The sequence below is a fragment of the Desmodus rotundus genome, chromosome 13, assembly GCF_022682495.2.
Source record: "Desmodus rotundus isolate HL8 chromosome 13, HLdesRot8A.1, whole genome shotgun sequence".
In the NCBI taxonomy this organism is placed as follows: Eukaryota; Metazoa; Chordata; class Mammalia; order Chiroptera; family Phyllostomidae; genus Desmodus; species Desmodus rotundus.
This window is the reverse complement of record NC_071399.1, coordinates 25,347,833-25,364,023: the sequence shown is the minus strand read 5'-3', so window position 1 is coordinate 25,364,023 and position 16,191 is coordinate 25,347,833. Positions and strand designations below refer to the sequence as shown.

The window sequence follows — 16,191 nt, the reverse complement described above, 5'->3', positions numbered from 1 at the left end:
CGACCGCCGGGCGGCAGAGGCGCCCTGGAGGGGGCTGCCCGCCCGACCCGGAGCGCGGCGGGGGCGCGGGGCCCGGGCGCCGGCGGAGTTGGGGCGGCCCGGGAGTGGAGGGCGCGGGCCGGGAGGAGAGGAGGGCAGAGGGAGAGGCAGGGGCGCGGCGGGGAGGGGACGGGCGGGCGGCTGGAAGGGCAGCGCGGGAGGCCACGAGGCGGAGGGCGCGCCGAAGCCGGCCCGCCCGCGGCCCGCGGGGACCTTTCAGCACCTCGGACAGATGCCGGCAGGCCCGCGCCGCCCCGGGAGGAACTTTTCCGGCCTCCCCGCGGCCCGCGGGTTTGGTGGGCTGCCCCGCTCCGGCTCGTGGCCCCTCTGGAGTTCCAGGGGAGCTGGTTTGGGGAAAGGCGACTCCGGGCTCCGGAGGCTTCTCCGCTCGGCGCCTGCCTCGGTGCCCCACTCTCCGGCGCGGAGGGAGGGCATCGTTCCCCGGTCTCTGAACAAGTGGGGCTCCTGTCCTCCCCTGTCCCTCTTCGCTGCCAGGAAGCGCCTTTCTTAACGCCCTGGGACGGCGACAAAAAGGCATGGCCCCGGCATTTGGCAGTGTCTTCTGTTCGAGTCACTTAAGATGAGCAGCCTCCGGAGGGCAGGCGCGGGTGCGTGCAGCCCGGCCCGAGGCCTGGTCGGAGGACAGGTCTGCCTCTCGCCGAGTGCGAGAGGAGCTCTGCCCCGGCCGTGACCCGGACCTCTTAGCGTAACTGTCGTCGTGTCCCGCGCTCTCCTTTCGGGTCTGGGGTCTTCCTGCCACTGACTTAAAGCGTCTTTAGAAACACCTTCGGTGGGAAACACCGTTTGGTTGGAAATGCTTTTGATTCTGAAGGGAAGGGGGCAGTTACCTGGGCAGAGGGCTCCAGCCAAGAGGTGTTAAAGAAGCCCCCTCCCCCCACCCCGATGGAGGAGGCCAGGACTGGGATGCAGTTCTGGGAACTGGAGATGGTGCTGAGCTCCAGCTTCAGGAGAGCCATTTTCACCTGAGGAGGTCGATGTGGAGCGCGGCCTGCAAGCCTTTTGGCCAGGCAGCAGGGCCCCTCCCGGCTCCAGGGCAGAGGCATTGGTCCTGGCTGAGAACGAAATGTTTTTTCCTGAAATTGTGTCGCCCTGAGAAAGAAGTTGGGAGTCCGTGGTTGACAGCAGGGTGTGGGGAACAGGCTGCCTGCGGGTCCCACTCCACTCGCCAGCTGGTCAACAGGACCCACATCCAGCCTCTTCCTAGAGAGGAGACACAGGGGCAGGGAGTTCTCTGATGGTAACCAAAGTCCCCGCGCTCTAGGCTTTCCCCTACCCCTTCAACAGACAGCCCCTCCTCCCTCAAGGGATTGCCATCTCGTGTGTAAATAGTAGTTTCACAAAAGTACCACCCCTTTAGCGGGACCAAAAAAAGAGGCCTTCCCCATACCGGCGGTGAATCAGAGTTTGGGTTGGTGCCACTGACAGAGAACCTCACCCAGTCCTGCTGCTGGGGGTCTGAAATGCCAGAGCCCCTCCTGTGAGTCAGGCTGGGGGAAGACTGGGTGTATCTGACGTGTTCGCCCGCTTTCCTGGCATGAACGCAACTTCTTGCTGGGTGCTCTCTATTTCCATTCCTGCTGTTGCTTTAGGAGCCAAGCCGATCCTCTCTCCCAAACTGCTCACTCAGTGTTTTTATCCTACTGCTTCCTCTCAAGCTTCTTCTTTGATGCTCTTGATGCCATAAATATTTTTTTGAGCAATAGTAAAACAACAACAACAACAACAACAAAGAACAAAGCCCTCTCTCATCTTTTTTTCTTTGATTTCTTTTCATTCTATGAAATACCCTTTAACGTGACTCCAGGTCCTGGCTGTCTGCAATACATGCATATGAAAGTACAATTTCGATATTTTTTTCCTCCTTGAGTCTTAACCTTTGCATTGTTTACATTGTTAGTCCATTTTATTTCCATTTCAGTGCTAGGTGATGATATATTCCCCTCCCCCTGAGTTGGTTATGTTGTTTTACTAGCTGGTCACAGCAGACTGCGTCAGTGAGCATTCGAAAATCTTCCACCCAGATTTTCATGATTTTATGCAGTATCCTGTGTGCTATGATTGATCCAACAAGAAAAAGGAAATCTTAATTCAAAGTGATAGCAATGTCATAAACTCTTAGAGCTGATTCTTCGGGTAAGGGGCTGTATGGCACACGGCAAGGTGTGGGGTCTTCCACATGTATTTCATACTGATTGTGAGTTCTCTTGGCCATTGGCATGGCCTTGAGAGCCATCTCAGAGAATAGAGTTAAAATTTATAGCAAAATACAAAATTACAAGCAGACGGAAGGCCCTGGGGAAAGGTGAGGCAGGCGGAGAAACACGGAGAGGGATATTGAGAACAGGCCGAGAAGCTCATGCACAGGCTGGTTAAGCAGGTGACGGCTGGGGAGGGGGCTAAATTGAAGGTTCACATAAGGTGAGGTCTCAGACCATTTTTCACAACTGAAGTAATTTTTCAAGGCAAAGTATATTATAGTCAAGCAGCTGAGGACTTTCCAGTTGGTCTCAGACTATGGGGGTGCTGTGGAACCGTCCTTACATCAGCCTGAAGGAAGAACCTCACACATGCAAATAAACATCTTATTCCAGTGAATTGGTAATTCCTGTGAATATGTAACTGCACAACGAGCATTCTGGATTTGCTGAAAGGAAAGGTGTTTGTCTCATGGGCAGCCTGCTTAACGGGGACTGACTGAGCAGAACTGCATCCCTCCCCGTTTGTAGAAATAATCACGGTTGTAACTTCGGCGGCGGTTGCAGTTTTACAGCTGAGGATACTGTGTGGGAAGGCGCTTGCAAAGGGGTGCTGTGCAACGGGGGTGGTGCTGATGTTGTGACGCAGTGACTGACACCCACAGAAACCACCTTGACACAGGGGCTGAGCTAAGACTCTGGGGCGCCGCAAACGCCTGCATTCTGCTGGGGCTTCATTCAGTTTTCTGTTTGTTAGCTCACATCCTCGTCCGATGCTTGCTCGGGGAGCTGCAGCTTTTTAAAAATGACTAAACTCCAGGATTTATGCCATTTACTAATAAGCCCCCTTGCTTCTGAAGGGTTGGATGGAAATAAACAAATTGCCAGGCATGAGTAAAACGGGCTTTTGCATTAAGAACGGGAGCTTTCTAGGGCTGAGGAAGCCTTGGGCATGAGAATGTGTGTGCTTTTTATGTTTACCCAAGAGCTTGAGATTAGGAGAGGAGGACAGGGAGGTTGAGGAGAAAGTGAGGCCAAGCATGGGATGGGAGGAAGAGGGGCAGAATTAAGGGAAGGAGGAGAGGATGAAGAGGTGAGGGAGACAGAGAAGGAAGGAAGGGGGCTGGCATCTCAGCGCTACTTTAAGGGGTTGCACTAAGCCTGCTTACCTGCAGTACCTGTGAAGTACCCCGGGATAGTGTTTCTGAGCTCAGTCTTTGTCCCTCGCTCTCTCCACCTACTTCACCTTCTGATGCCGGTGAGGGAAAAGATCATGCCCTATTCATAGCTGTGTACCCCATACCTAGCTCAGCGCCTGACGACCAGTGGACATGCAATAAGTGAATGTGTGTGGAATGAGTGTCAGATGAGTAGATCCATATGTTTGTCTCCGCTTGCCTGGATGTGGTGCTGGGCATAGCCGTGTGTGCAGGTGAACAATACTGTCTTTGACTGGCTGTCTTTTGGGGGCATCTGACGAGAGCCTGATACTGCCTTGCTTTCTAACCATTTGTAGTACAATAGAGGTTTGTAGGCAGGCAGTGGAACCATCTGATTTTTTGGTGCAGTGAATTCTACCGCTGAGCAGGTAGTTAGTTCCTTGAAGGGTCTCTGCTGCACTGAATGTCAGTCCAAGTGTTTTCAGCCACTTGGAACAGGGGCAGTGTTTGCACAGAGCCCCAAGGAGCCAAGCAGAAGAGGGTGCAGAAACAAAAAAGCAAGCCCAGGAGTGGAAAGTGAGCATCACCCTTTGCCGTGCAGGCAGTGCCCGCAACCTTTCCAGTCTGTGCCGCACTCCCAGGAGGGCCTTCGGCCTCCCTCGCACAGCTGGACCAGGCCCTGCGCCTGGACTGCAGAGATGTCTTTGGTTGAGCCAGTGATTGGAACCACAGAGGAGATTTGGGGGTACCTGCGTGAGAGACCGCAGTGGTAGGGCTGGGCTTATCACCAGGATGGTAGATGGAGGATTATGGGGCCCACATCGCCCATTTATAAAGGGCCTCAAATTTACACTTCTGCTGTCATCTCCAAAGGAGTTTATACATTTAATCCAAGAGATAATTGACAAGATGAAAAGAGAATGATGTTCATCACACATCTTTAAACCCAGGCCCTATTGCTAAATGACATCACTAGTGTATATTGCAGCAGGAATTGATATTCGTATAATAAGTCTCTCTTTGGCTTTTGAATAGTATAATTCTGTTGATTGTGTGTTCATTACTAAACATGCTAATGGATTAGTTGCAAGGTTTTAAAATACACAACTTTGGTAACCCTGCTTTGGCTTCTCTTATTTTAGTACCTTGGGAGCCTCAAAAAACGGAAGTGGCCCTGCCCCTTTCGAGCTCTGGGAGGTGCTTGCAGTGGCTGAGATGTGGGATATTCCAAGCCTGCTCCATGCCCACCTTCTAGCCCAGCACCTCCCTCCCTGCTGCAGCAGCAGTGGGGGGTGCTGTTCCCGGGGTGATTCCATCACCCCCCAACCATCCACCTGACCAGGAGAGGGGGTTTTTGAGGGCAGAGATGTTACGCCCTCAGTTACGTCCAGAACTATATGGTTTGCACACTATTTGCTTCCCACAGCCCTTGTTTAAAGTAGGTGGGGCAGCAGCTGTAATTCAGAGCCTGAAGAAAGTGACCTCCTTACAAAGGGGACCTGAAGCCAGCCTCTGGGACCTCTCTCTTCTCTTTTCACCCCAGCAAACTGCTTGCTCACTGGTTCTGCCTGTCTCCTCTTAATATAGCAATGCTTTTTTTTTTTAAATCCCAGTCTAAAGCCTCAGTCCTCCCTCTTCCCATAAAAATGAGCAAGCGGTGGGGAACAGGCGCTGTGTGCCAGGCTCTTCTCACGCATGGTAACTCATCCCCTGGCTTTGCCTTCATCATGCCTTGGTAAGGCTGATCTGCTCTCCACTTCCTTCTCCATTTCTTCCTCCGTCAGCGTCAGAGCTCATCTCTGTCTTCTTCAAGAAGCTCTCCTGAATGCTCCGCCTCACCCACCGCCCCATCTCCCTGCCCTCTGCTTTTTGTCATTTGTTCTGGGGTGTGTGTGTGTGTCCCTCATTCTTGTTCCATCCCTTCTAGATTGGAAGCTCCCAGAAGCCAAAGCCTGAGTCTTTGTATAACCCCCCAGTGAATAATATGGCTTGGGTTGATTCGAAAGCTGCATTTAACAGGTTCAGGTTTTTTTCTTGGACTTTCGATTTGATTTTGGAAGACTTGGTTCTCTAGAATTGGAACCAAGTAAGTCTGTTCCTTTTCCCGAATTATCCTGATCAAAGCGAAGTCTGTCGTCATCCATGTTAGGGTTTTGTAAAAAGGCAAATAAAGTTGCTTGGCTCTATATCTCTGTTTCTGGTTCTCGAAAAGCAGCTCAAAAGCATGCCGCTTACAGAGCGTTAGGCTAGGAGTCAGATGCCTGGATTCCAGTCTCAGCGCTCGCGTTTATCAGCTCCGTGTAGTGAACAAGCCTCTGAATTCCTCTGAGCCTCAGTTTGCGCATCTGTGAAATAGGGGTGAGAACAGACTGAGGGTGTGCTTTGTATCCCCTGTGTTTCCGAGTTCATAGTTAACAACATGGTTGTGAACTAACTTATCCTCTGTAATAGATGCGATAGATGCCAAAGCTCACACCCAGCTCCCCACCGTAGCAGGAGAGCCTGGTGCTTGCCTGGGGAGGCCACATGTTTATATGGCGGTGCTGGCAAATGCGAGAAGGGCGCTTTAAACCATATCTTCATTTTATTTCCAGGAAAAGAATGAGTTTTCTATCTTGATAAGATTCATTATCAGAGGCTTAGTTATCTCCATGGACCCAGTCTACAGCTTCGAGGTGGACTTTGTTAAAGCCTCGCCTGGCAATTGTGGCTGTATTACCCACAGGGGGACATTTTCCAAGAATTCCATCCCTGTGAGGGCCGTGGCCAGCAGATCCGGGGTGTGGGCTATCCCGGGTTTAGGACTCCCGGTGGTCAGACTCCTCCAGGGAGCATCGGCGCACCTTAGGAGTGCAAGCAGGACGCACCTGCGAGAAAGGAGAACTCGAGCTGTGGGCGCTCAGCATGAAAGCTAAGAAGATGTAATGGCCGGCTGGTTTTTAATAGCTTTGTTTTCTTACCTGCTTCCCATGTGACTGGGTGCTTCCCCTCGGAGAACATTTCTCGGAGTGTTTGCTAAGGTGCTAATACAGTTCCAGGTAATACTGCGTTTTTATCCATTTCAGAGGATCGTTGACAACAGTAGCTGCAAAGCAGCCTCCTTTGCTTACCAAAGGTGGGGGTGTGTGTTTGTGGAGAGCTCGTGTGCCCTGGAGCCATTACCTCACTGGGTCCTCCAAACAACCAGGGACGGGTCAGATGAGGACAGAGCTGGGCTGAAACCCAGACCCAGCTGACTTCAAAGCTTATTCACAGACCTCTGCACTAGCCTGCCTTCTCGGGCATTTGTTGGGCCCCAGGAGATTCAAGGCTATTCCAGGCACCAAGAGGGGAGTCTGAACTGATGCTCTTTTTCCTGCCTTCTTGTGAAGGACTTGCAGACTAGTGGAAAAGCTGTCAGAGGGGGAAGTACTCCTAGGCCGACAGTGGAGGCAGGTGATTTGGGCTGGGACAGAAGCACTGCAGTCTGGATTCCAGTGGGAACAGGGGTGTCCAAAGGCTCCTCTGTAGGTCTCAGGACCAACCCATGTGATGGTAAGGACCTTGGCCAGGCATCTGGGTGACAACGAGGGGCCAGATGAAAGAGCCACTGAAAACCGAGTTGTTGGGGTTACCTGCTCTGTGTCCGGCTCACCTGCCTCACAAAGTGGCTATTTCCCCCTTTGCTTTCTGTTTCAGAAAGTAAACAAATTTCTCTACCGACCACTGGATCAGCATCCCCTCCATATAACTGTTTAATAATGTGCTGGCGTTACACATGCAGATACCGAGTGGCAATGTTTCTGCCCTTGTCATCTGTTCTTTCCTCTCTCTGGGATTTTTGCTTGGCACATAGAGGGACCCCTTGCCGGGAGCCGGCCTTGGCTGGGGTGTGTTAGGGGCAGGTGGGAGGAGAAGATGAGCACAGCCCAGCCCTTGCCTGGAGCTCTCGCGTCCATCCCCGGGATCCCCGTGGTTTCATTTCCTGCCCCTAAGAAGTCAAGTGGACTGCGTAATGGCCACCAAGAGGAGTGCAGTCAGGGAGAAAACAGGCACAGGAGATTAGAAGGCACGGAATGCCGTTAGAATAGAATTGGGAGAGGTGGAGTGAGAAGAAGCACTAAAGGAAAAGGGGAGGAGGCGCCTAATTATGAACTGGCCAGAGCCATAACTCCTAAACCCAACTCTGAGATCGAAGGGACAGCCCATATACACAAGGTGGGACCCACAGGAAAAGAAGGGAGTAATAGTCCCAGTGGCCTCTCAGGTTTGCTAGTGTCACAACCACCTGCCCGGGGTGGGGGGGTGGGGGGGAGGAGGGCTTGCTAGAAGCAGACCTGCCCCACCTCCCACTGCAGAATCTGACGCTCCTGAGGGTGGGACCAAGCCTCTCCTGTGACCCCCCCCCCCACAGCTTGCTTAGAGCTCATTGGAGAACTTCTGTGCTAGCAGATTGACCAGAACATGTTGACGGGATGTGGCAAGACTAAGGGAGAATCAAACCAGGAGATGCAGGGAAGAGGTGAGAAAGTAGAGGGTTGGCATTCATTTATTACTTAGTCTGTATCCAATTCCCCAAAGGAAGGGGGCAAGTTAAGACTTTAGCACTGTGACCATATATATGGGGGGAGTAAACTTGAAAGGGGATGGGCTAAGGGTCTTCCATGGGTGGAGGCTGGGTCTTCATGGACAGCTAGGGGTCAGCCTGGTGAATGAGGGACAAGACAGTCAGATGAGGCAAGAGCAGGTGTGGAGGGGAGCACACAAGATGTGGAGGAGGAGGTAGTCTGGGAACAGTGGGCCCAAGAGCAAGAGCAGGGAGAGCAGAGGGAGGGAGAGCAGGAGGAGGCTGGAGAGGGAGGTGACCCCAGGGCCCACTTGGGCCTGAAGGGTGGAGGCAGCCCTGATGGGCTCCAGGTGGAAGTCTGAAGGTTACTGTGCCTTCGATGGAGGGATGGGCTGGGTGGGGTGGTGCTGTGGTGAGCTGGCACCTGTTATGCCTACGGATGGTAACCCAGCTGAGGGATAGGCTGGTCTGAGCTGGGGTGGTTGGTGGGGATGGAGAGCATGTGATAACTGGGTGCCTGACAAGGTTGGTCTTTGTGGGTAATAGAGCGGGTGCCAGTAAGTGGTCAAGGATGATGCTGAAGGTTTCGTTTTGATGTATGTTAACATACTTGTGTGTGTGTGTGTGATTAAATGTCTATAAAACCTCATTTCTGACTTGGTGTTGAATAGTTAGTTGGGGGTGCTTTTCACCTAGGAAAGAGGAGGTGGAACAGGCTAGGAAGAAAATAAGTCCTTTTGGGGGAATATATTGTTAGTTAGCTTCCTGGGGCTCCCACTTGATAGAGGGAGAGAGCTAATAGACGTGCTCTTAAATATCGGGGAATCTGTCAGGCTCGTGCCGGAAGGGAGCGGCAGTCAGTTCAGGCCTGAGCTCTTCCGGAGTGCAGATCTTTTGAGGGATTGCTTCAGATGGGCACCTGCCCAGGTGGAACCTGACCGGAGGATGCGCACGCAGGCAGGGAAGGCAAGCCCTGGGGGCGAGAGGTGGGCTGTAGTGAGGCAGGACTAACCCGCTCTTAAACAGATGACTTTGGTGCCATCGCCCATATGGTGAAATGCTAATGCAATCACTAACTACGATGCTTAAAAGAACGTGTTTTTAAGAATTTGCTTCTAATAAAGCAGGAATACACTTAGATGTAATGTAATTGAGAAATGTAATGTAATTAGAAGGAAAGACAGGGGCTGCCCTGCTGTTAAAGAGCATAGCCAGGCCCTTCCCTGCCCATGTGTCTTCCGCAGGTGAAAGCTGCAATTTAGGGATGACCTCCCCCCACCCCAATAAGGAAGTCCAAGGCGGTGTGGACTAGAGCCAAGCAGGTCCCAGAGTAACAGAATGTGCTGGCTCCCGGTGGAGCTGGAGTGTGGTCCCGAAAGTCTGGGCAGCCGGGTCTTGGCATGCGAGGCCGCCCATTGTAAACCAACTTGAAAATGTGTGTGTGTTGGGCCTGATATTCCGCTCTGCCGCCAGAGTGCTCTTCCAGAAATGCAAATCAGATCTCGACAGTCCTGCCCTTAAATCCTTCAGTAGTTTACTGATTGCCCTTGGAATATGGTCCTGGTCCCAGCCTGTCACACTCTGGCTTCCTCGAGCCCCTGTCTAGCCCAGAGCTGCCTTCCCTGCGCCTCTCTCTCTGTCCTACGAGCCCCACCCAGCTGTTCTCTGAACTTATTCTAGTACTTTGGGTATGTGTGCTTTCTCTGCCTGCAGATCGTCCCGTCTGCTGACTCGCCTCAAACCCTAACGCCAACTCCTCTATCGGAAGTCCATTTAAACGTTGACTCCCAAACCCTCGATGAGGTTAGGCCCCCCTGTGCTGTGCTATTCTGGTATGCCTGTGGGCAAGGTGACCAGAAAATCACAGAAAAGTAAAAGGACTTCAGTGTTGTCAGGAGGGCATCTTGATGTCGAAGTGGCCATGAGGAGATGGGGGCTTTGGAAATAGGTGACGTCAGGTGGACCTGGGCTGGTATCCGGCCTCCGATGTTACTAGCGGGGTGACCTTCTGCGAGGCATTCAGTTACCCTCTCTGAGCCTTCGTTTTGCTGTTTGTAGGGGGGGGGATAATAATACCTACCACACAATCACGCAGGGTTGTTGGAAGGATGGAATGAGTTAATGTATGTAAAGCACCTGAGATATAGGAAGCACTCGATAAACGCCTGCTCAAGGGCCTCAGTTCCCACTCACACCCACCTCCTCCTCCCCCGGAGCAGCCAGAGAGATCAAGGCATGGGCATTCAATAGGCTGTGGCTGTGGTGGGGGCGGGGTGGCACCAACACATGTTCGCACCCGGAGCCCCGAATGGATAAAAAAAGATTTTTGAAAATACGAACGCCAGAGGTTTCCTCTTAAACACTAAATAAGATTCAGAAGGTGAAAGTCTGGGCCCACTTAGCTAAATTCTCACCTTGTATGTAATTTAAACATAGTGAGCTCCTTTCCAGAGATGGCCGTCAAGGTTACAGCCAAGGTTGAGAGTGCTCGTCTCTCGTTGCTGCCAGATTCTTAAATGAATTAGGCAGGTCTGTGGAGGAATGTGAACCTGACGCAAAACTCCAATTACACAGCCCGAGTCCGCAACGCTTCAAAGTCTGAAACGTCTGTCGAGTTGTAGTGAATTTGTGGAGGCGACAGTCTCCTTCGGCGTGGAGATTTGGCAGATTCCCTCTAATGCCATCTGAGTGAGCGGCTTCGGTCCGCGTCCCTCCGAAACGAGAACGCTGCCCTGCAGATCCTAGGTTACGTGCTCCCGTGGGATGCCGGGGGCGGGGGCAGGTGTGCCGCGGGTTCAGCCCGAGAGGCTGCTCTGCTCTCGGAGAGCACGCAGTGGAAGAGACCCGTGCCTGTCTGCTGACCCTGGGTGACGCCTAGGGAGCTGTGACGTTAGGACAGCGTTAGGTGGGCTTCACTGTCCGCTTTTGGGAGAGGAAACCCTAGCCAAACAGTCCATCTCTCTTTTCCCATTGTCTTCTTGCTTGTCACAGGTGTCACGGCCTTTCGACCTCGTTCCTGAACAGCTCTGCATGTGAAAGACATCTGGGCTACAAGCCTGCGCTTAAATCTTAGCGCTTTAACCCATATGTCAATATTGCCCCCCACACAACAGGACCTTGAAAAGAGGCAGATGGGAAAAAACATTCTTAATGATTCTGTGCCAGGGGAAAAGCTATACCATCACTAGATTCTTCAGGAAGGACTCAGACGGGTCTCTGCCATGAATCCACCTTTCCCACCCCTGCTGGCCTCGCCTCCCGCTTGCCCGAGCGTCATTCCTGCGATAACCTCTCGTCTTGCCCTCCAATCCAGTCCTCACCTTGCAGCGAGAGTCATGTTTTTTTTCCAAATGCATTTCCACAGTCGCCCCTTCCACTCATAAGACCTTTCAGTTACTTCTCATCGACTGTGAGGACCTGCCGGCCACCGGGGTCTTCCGCCTCCCACCCCCACCGTGCTGCCAGGGTTTGCGGCACTCCGCTGGCCCCGCACCTTTGCCCGCGGCTTCCTTCTCTTTGGAGCTCGGTCTAACCCCTGCTCACCCTTTGTGGCCCAGCTCCGCCGTCCCCAAGAAGCCCCCTTTACTCTGGGTCAGAGATGTTATCGAGGGGGTGCCTACCCTGAAGGGGGTTGGTGAGGTGCCCCTGTGCTGGCCCAGGGAGTTTTCCACACCTTTTAAAGCTAATGGCACTTACGATGAAGTCCTAGGACATCACAGGGTTACCGACCCAGTAGGGAAACGAAAGTAGTTCATTAGCTTGTGTTTCTCAGTTCCGGAGCCTGAGTGTGATCTGGATTGTAGGAGCCTCTCCTCCCTCCCGCTCCACCCCTCAGATTTGTGAGCATTACCTACCTGTGGCTATGGAGGAAAAGAACAGACCCCGGGCCGAGAGAGCTGGGGGTGAGTCCTAGGTTTTTCACACTTCTTTGAGCCTCAGTTTCCCTACTTTTGAAATAAGGGGGTTGACTTAGGGGTGTTCTAAGCCTCTTCTGGGAGGACTTGTACTTCAGTGATTGTGTGAATTTATAAAGCCACAGGGCAAAGTGGCTCCCAGACGCCAGCTGGCTTCCACCGGCCTAAAGTGGGCCGGAGGGAGAGCCGGCTGGGGGCGGCCGTCCTTGGCTGTGGTCCAGATCTGGCAGACACCACGCTGCAGGGCACAGGAGGGTTGGCGAAAGCATGGAAGACCACCCCGCATGGGGTGTGGGCGCAGGTCCTTTATACTCACCCCGTCCAACGCATTATTTTCACAGCACTGACGCTGAGCAGATGAGGGAGAGGAAAACGTCCTGATAAAGTGCAGGGGCCACGTGGGCGGTTAGACAGTCACAGTGCTCAAGGTCAACAGCTCCGGTCCTTTGGGCGTGTGTTTGTAGAGAGCCTGTGCCACTGGGCACCCCTGTGACCCTATAAACCTCCTGCCGAGGCCAGCAGGGCGCCTCCTTCTACTGTGTAACGAAGAGCAGCCTCTGCCCCAGGTGAACAGAGAAAGCAGAAGGCAGGGCACCTTCTATTTTCAGTGCCAGGTGACTGGGCCTGTCACACTCAGAGTTGCTTTCAAGGTCATGAACAAGGTGAGCCTCCTTCTGTGGAGCTTGTCGGCCTTGACTCTAGTGGGGAGAGGGCTGGAGCAGCCCTTTCTCCTGCCTTGTCTTGGAAGGCAGACCCAGGCGACCCCGGCCCACAGGATGGGCGACGGGCGGCGGGATACACGGCCTGCTCTGTCAGTCCCGGCTTTGTAGAGACTCCTCTTCTCCAGGTGCACTGCCCATCTGGGGCAAAGCCCAGCTTTGTCACCTACTGAGGTTCTGAGGGGTCAGCACTTCCAGGAGAGGCTAGCGCCCCAACTCAGTGCTTTTTGAATTTCCGTCTCTGGCCCACTGGGCCTCCCCTCCCTGGAACGCAGCGCTCACTGGTTCAGTGGGAGCCCCAGGTGCTGAAAACCTGTCACGTTTTCTTCAGTGGCTGCTCTGCTGGGACCGTGAGGCGGAAGGAGAGAACTGTCCCAGTGAGAGGACATCCAGGTCCGGGCTGTCATTGAACTAGGACCCTCCCCAGGGGTCGTACCTGGGAGATGAGCCCACTGGGTATTCAGGCCTCAAAGAGACTTGGGGCCAGGGCAGCGGGTGCCGCACGGACAGTAGTGATTGTCACACAGAGCTCAGATTGCCAAGCGTTTCCTCCCGCCGTCCCTGGTCATTTCTCTGTCCTCCTAACAGCCCTGTGGAGCAGCAGGGGTCAGGTTCCCCAGTTCACACGGGTGCAAAGTCAGCTCAGCAAGACTGGGCGTGTTTCACTCTGCCGAGAAGTGCGGGGGCTGGAGCTGAAACCTTGGACTGTCTGTCTGTCTCTCTCCAAAGGCCTGGTTTTTACAACAAGCAAGTGGTAGCAGATGTAGGGTGTTGGGGATTAAAATTTGTGTTGTTTTCTCGTTTTCTCATCTATCAACTACCTACCCGGTTACCAGCTGGAAAACGGCGAGGCCCCGCTATGGGTGGCTGATGTTCTCTCCACTGAGGGAGAGAAGGGAAGGCAAGGGACACCTCTGACCCGCACAGGGTCTGGGAGAACAGCCTGCTTTACAGGGGAGGACCTTGGAGCGCTCAGCAAGGTTAAGTAACTTGCCCAAGGTCATACATTCTCTCAGAGCCAGGGCTGGGGTTCGTACCAGCTGCCTGATTTGGAAACCTTCACCTTACTGCTCCTGGGGCTGTTATGAGTATTAAACAAAGTCAAATAGACAGAGTGCTTAAATGGGGATCGATGAGGGGCAAGAGATGAAAAACATTTTAAAGGCACTTAGCACACAGCCTAGACCTGGGTGAGAATTCTGCGTGTCAGTCCCTTTGACTCTGTAAGATAAAACACCACTCTTGCCCGGGGAGAGGAGGCATGCCTCCCCTCCAAAAGAACCAGCACCCCAGATACGGATACAAAGACAGGCATGGATGTACGGTTAGACAGACAGATAGATATGAGGGTGGCACCAACCCCCCCCATAATTATCTTCTGGAGGGCAAGCTCCTTGTAGCACAGACTTCCCCCGCTAGGTGAGTGTTCTAGGACCCCATCTGTATCAGTGCAGCAGCTGGCGTGGTTGTGAGAGGCTGCGTTTGGCTTCAGTGAATTTTTTTTGAAGATTCTTTCAATGCATTTGCCCATGTCATGATGGGTGATTTAGGAGCGCACCTGCCCACACTGCACTGGGTGTTCAGCCGTTTTTGACCAAAAAACGGCGTGATCCCCGTGCCCCATCCTCCCTATTCACCAGATCTGTCCCCGAGCGACGTCTTTTTTTGCTTCCTGGGATGAAAACATTCCTCAAAGGGAAACATTTTGCTGATGTGGAAGAGGTGAAACAAAAGATGGCAGAAGCACTAAAAAAGCATCAAAATCCACAAGTTCAAAAACTGTTTCGAGCAGTGGAAAAACATCTTGATAGGTGCATTGCATCAAATGCAGAGTACTTGGAAGGTGACTGAAGTTTAAACATGTAAGAATAAATACACAATTTCTTATAAGTGAATTCCAGGTTTTTTTGGTCCCCCCACGTACAGACACATAAAAGGCAGTGTGTGTACAACCAGTGCCTTAGAATGGGAACGTTAGGAACTAAGGATGGCCCTACTCCCTCAGGAAGTGGCTGGGTGAACTTGGAAAAATCGCTTCACTTCTCTATGCCTCTGTTTTCTCACCTGGCTTATCCAGGACCTGGAATAGGCTTGCGGACATAGCATCGTGGAAGGGAACTCATACCCCACCCCCTTCGTGGGGAAACTGTGTCCAGAGAAAAAAAAAGACTTGTCCTAATTACACAGCTGTTTTTAGTGGCCAAGGCCGAGAAAGTACCAGGAGCGCGTCTCCAGGCTAGGCTCTTCTGGCCCCGGTGAGAAATTCCAGCCCGTTACAAGCTATGAGCTTCTGAGCACAACATGTTGGGAGGGACTCGGAGAAGGGAAGAGGGATTTTGGTTCTTTTGTTCCACATGGAAACAGCCCCGCCAAGTAAAGGCAGCACAAGGAAGAGTGTGCAGGGACTGGAAGTGGCCCTCTGCCTGTGGGTGGAGGGCCTGCATGAATGATTCAGGACCCTCCGGGCATGTCTGTGAAGGAAGAGGCTGCCAGGGCGCTCTGTGCGGGCACAGCAGCCTGAGCCCAACCCCCCGCCCGCCCAGGTCTGGTGGAGGAAATGTGCCCTGGGCAGGTTATTCCAATCGCCCTCGTCTCACTGCCCCAGTCAGTCTCTTTGGCGTGTTCCGGGTGTGCTCAGGGCCCCGTGGGCTGCCACAGTGGCCCGGGGTGGACGTTTAGTTCGTTCCCTGTGTTTCTGGCCTTTGGGGCACATTCATCAAGTCCAGCTGCTCATTCTACAGGCAGGAACTGAGGGCTCGGTGGCAGGAGGGACCCCCTCCCCCTTAAGGCAGTGGCTAAGTGGGGCCTGAACCTCAGCCTTCTGAGTGCTATTTGTTTGCAAGGTCTGGTTGCCCCTCAAGTCATGGAATGTGTCTGTCTGTCCATGTATCTATCTGTCTCGGTCACCTACTATATCACTGTGCTTCTTCCTGGGAGAAAGAGGGAATAAGAAAAGCCCCTTTGTAAGGGTACTGTTCTTTTCAGTGTTATCTTCTTCCCTCCTTTGCTTCCTTTTTTCATCTCCTCTAAATATGTGCCGGGCCATTTCCAACATGCTCCCATACCCCCCTCCCTGCTGCCCTCCCCAATACCTTATTCCTACTGTCAACGAGGGATACAACATCCAAAGCCCCTCTCTCCTTGGCTACCCAATAAGCTCCTAGTCGTCTTGCAAATACAGAATAAATATCACCTCTTTCAGGAAGCCTTCCCTGACTTCATTAAGCAGAAACAGTTGCCCCCTTTTTGTGTTCCATCAGCACCCACTGTTTCACTTGTTCGAGTCGGAGGTGGCGAGCTTTTCACTGTAAAAGGTCGTATGGTAAACATCTTCCAGTCTCCTTTGCAAGCATTCAGCTCTGCCATCGTGGCACAAAAGCACCATAGACAACACAGCAATGGATGAGCACGGATGTGTTCCAATAAAACTTTATTTATGGGTGCTGAAATTTGGGTTTCATTTTGTTTTCTGCATCTTACAAAATGTTATGATTTGCTTCCCTCAACCATTGAAAAAAGCGAAAACCATCCTTAGCTTGTGGGCCGTACACACACACGCTGCAGGCTGGATCTGGCCCTCGAGGCCAGTGTGCCGAC

General features: G+C 52.8%; 1 protein-coding gene across 5 annotated transcripts in view; it reads left to right on the top strand.

Moving 5' to 3' along the window:
* The window catches only part of ANK1 (ankyrin 1), a 197,385-nt gene that overhangs the window by 376 nt on the left and 180,818 nt on the right, over positions 1-16,191 (top strand). The gene's annotated exons all lie outside the window — the stretch shown is intronic.